Source organism: Phymastichus coffea, unplaced genomic scaffold (genome assembly GCF_024137745.1).
Source record: "Phymastichus coffea isolate CEN01 unplaced genomic scaffold, Cenicafe_Pcof_1.1 PCOF00004, whole genome shotgun sequence".
NCBI classification, from domain to species: Eukaryota; Metazoa; Arthropoda; class Insecta; order Hymenoptera; family Eulophidae; genus Phymastichus; species Phymastichus coffea.
Window position 1 is genome coordinate 99,466 of NW_026706815.1, and position 3,792 is coordinate 103,257.

Genomic DNA, 3,792 nt, shown 5'->3' on the forward strand with positions numbered 1-3,792 from the left:
CCTGTCCTAGGTGTTGGAGACACACCTGGTATCTCTTGTACGAGACGTCGAAGAGATTTTGCAAGTCCTCGATGTGGCATTTGCCGATAATGTTGCCCACAACCACCAAGGCAACGTCATCGGCAAATGCCACCGGTGTAACGGCTCTTGATAGCGATACCTGGAGTAATTCGTCGTACATAATATTCCACAATAGTGGACCGAGTACGGAGCCTTGTGGGACCCCTCCAGTTACTTTGTACTCCTTGGGCCCATCTTTAGTGTCATACATCAGCACTCTATTGGTGAACTAACTGGCTAATATTTTGAGCAAATAACCTGGGACATTCATCTTCATCAAGGCTTCCATGATGCGATCCCATCTTGCTGAGTTAAAGGCATTCTTAATGTCTAGCGCAACTACCAGGCAGTACTTTTTTTCTCCACCTTTCCACCTCTGGCCAGAGATAGCTTTTCTGGCAATACTTGTGACCAGGTCAATGGCATCGAGGATTGAGCGGCCCTTCCGAAATCTAAACTGATTGTCTGATATGCTGGTCTCTGTTACCTCCTCTATCATTCCATGGATAATACGCTCAAATATTTTTCCTGCCGTATCCAGCATGCAGAGTGGGCGGTAGGATGATGGTTCATCCGGCGGTTTGTCTCCTTTGGGGAGGAGGACCAATCTCTGTTTCTCCCACTCTATGGAGACAATCCCTTCCGTTAGGCATCTGTCATACATCTGGCCAAACATTTCTGGTGCTGCATAGATAGCTTCCTTAAGTGCAATATTAGGGATGCCGTCTGGGCCTGGAGCCTTCAGGTTGCCCACTTTCATCGTAGCTTTAAGTAGCTCCTCCGTTGTAACTGGCGGTATCACTGGGTCATTCGCGTGCTCTATATTAAACTCGCAGTTAGGACGCTGTGGAAAGAGTGTGAGAACTATTCTCTCCAGGAACTGTGGGCAAGATGGTGTTGGCCTTGCGTCCCTCTTCAAGCGCGCCATAACTGCCTTGTAGGGTCTTCCCCACGGGTCTTTATTGACTTCTTGTAGCAGTTCCTTCCACCCCTGTTTCTTACTGTCCTTTATGGCTTTGACGAGCTCCCGCCTTAACTGCTTGTGCACGGGTTTTAGCTCTTAAAAGGTGTTTTTTTTCCTAGCTCTCGTTGCAGCTCTCCTTGCTGTGATACACTTCCTTCGGATGGACTCGATGCTCGACCAATACATTGGCCGCCGTCCGTTGGCTGACCGTTTACGTGGCATTGTTGCATCACAGGCTTTCACTACTCTTTCCATCACCAGTTTCGCTTCCTCCGTCGCATTTTCCACTATTACTGGTGTCTTATCCAGAGCTTAGACAAATTTATCGGACTGGAAGCTGTTTGTTTTCCATCCTCGGTAATTTGTCTTCTTCGGCGGAGGTTTCTTCTTTCCTACCGTCCAGGAGATCAGTCTGTGGTCATTCATGTTAAATCGATCATTTACTCTCCAGTTTTGTCCGAGTCGTAGAAGGCTGAGGCTAGCAAACGTGAGATCTATGACAGATGTTCTGCCGTCTCTTTCGAATGTCGGTATGTTGCCGACATTGACCAGGTCCACCTTCAAACTGGTCATCACCTCCAGGAGTAAATGTCCTCTACTGTTGGTGAGCTTACTACCCCAGTCGACAGCCCAGGCATTGAAGTCGCCTGCAACAATCACTGGAAAATGTCGTCTTGCATCTTCAACCAGTTCATCCAGCAGACTTAGGAACTGTCCCTCACTTAGACTGGGCGGTGCATAGCAACTGTTACACACAAGCCCATATTACTGCCTTCCCTGTTACATCTGTCACCCACGTTTTTGCCTCTAGATGCTTATACGGGTCGGCTAGTATGGCCATATCCACTTTCCATTCATACACTGTCTACGTGAGTAGGTCGTGAGCTGCCTCAACATGATTGAGGTTATGCTGGATTATTTTCATTATCTCCAAGTTTTTCCGGAGTTCCTCCGACCTCACTGCACATCCACGGTTTCCGGCAACATGGTTAACTTTTGCCCCTTCTCTTTCTACACAGAGCGCACAGTGTGCGTTATTTTTGCACTGTGCCACTTTGTGATCGCCCTTGCCATATTTTATACACAACTTTGAGCGGTCAATTTCACTCTTACACTGGGCCGCGGTATGTCCTACGTGCCAACATTTATAGCAGTAGGTAGGCTTATTCACAATCTTAATGAGACAGCTTATAGGGTCTACCAGGATCCTAGATCCACCACTGACAAGTTTCTCCGCGAGTTCCGCAGGAAGCCGGATCGATGCCACCTGCATACCTGCATAGTATTGTCGCAGATTTATCACCGCGTCAGTGGTGACCTTCCACTCCAGACCAGCCGCTTTTTGCAGGGCCTTAACAACCTGTTCCTTGGTCATCGACTCGGTTATCTCCTTGATTTCGAGGTTTGCCTCTTGTACTTTGCTGATAATCTCCGCTAGAGCCGCCAGCTTGTCGCCTACCCGGCTCCTGAGCGCTTCAGTTTGTTCCCTGTTTCTGCCCTTCAGTACGACCAACACTTCATTTTTCCGTGTCCTCCGTATTCTTATTAATTCGCTCTCTTCTCCCTCTACCTGATTCTCTGAGAAAAACTCTTCCACTTTTTTGCAGAGTCTGGAGTCATTTTCACCAGGGTTCCTGGCCCGAACTAGCAAGGCATTTGTTAGTTTTTGAGGGCCTCGTTTTGGTAAAGGGTTTCTCTTCTTTGGCTCTTCTTTCTTCTTCTCCTTCTTCTTTGCCTTCTTCTTTCTTCTCTTTTCTTCCCTGGGCTCTTCCCAATTCTCAGCCTTTCCTCCTTCCTCCCGGGTTTTGTCTTGTTCAGTCTGCTTCTCTGCAAATACCGCCGTATTCTGCTGATTCCTCTTATTCCTTTTGACTGTCGCTGTTTCCATACAAAGCGGAGAGCCTGCGTTTCGCTTAGGCGTGCCGTCCGAGGAATTCGGCAGTTGTTTATCAGCCGGCGTCGAGAACAGTTCCTTTCTTATGCCAACGGGGTCTTCGACCCAACGGTAAGCATGAGCTGGTACCTTGTCAATCTGCTCCTTTGACATTTCATTTTTGAGGCTCCTGAACGCGTTTTTAACCTTTTTCGCTAGGCCGTGCGTGGTATTATTATCTGTTCTCTGGCTTTTATCGTTCAGCATCTCCAGAAGCTCCTCTATTGCCTCTTTGAGTTGCTGAAGCTTGCCAGCATGGCCATTCTCTACGTCACTTGTAGCATTAGGTACTACAGAGGCTGAGTGACCAACCCCTGCAGCACTGCGGTCATGAGATGACGACGTCGGGGAGCCCGCTTGCTTACTCCCACCAGGCGCCAGTACTAGGGTATCCCTCCCTTGCACCGTAAACGATTTACTTTGAGTTGTACTTGTCATGATTGGCTTATATTCGGAGCTCCTACTCCTAGTCCGTGACCCTGGACAGGGTTTGTGTTTGGTCCGCGAGAGGTATTTTATTTCCCTCAAGCCCTCCCGCTATTGGCAAGCCAATAGCAACCTGGGACGCGCCACGTCGGGGTTCACTTCCCTGTCCACTTAGACTACTAAGTAGGTCCATGGTGTGTGTGTGCGTGTGTGTGGTTTTTTTTTATCTGAAGAGGTGGAGAATGCTTTTTAGGCACCATGACAGGAGCCTTGAGGGGCTCCCCGTGTGTGGGGCTCGCCAAGTTATTTGCATCACTTGCCTCATCAGAAGGTACGACCAGGTTCTACTTCTTCCGAAGTAAAAGCCCTACCCACCAAACTTCAGCCTCTTTATCTTCTGTAGTCCTTT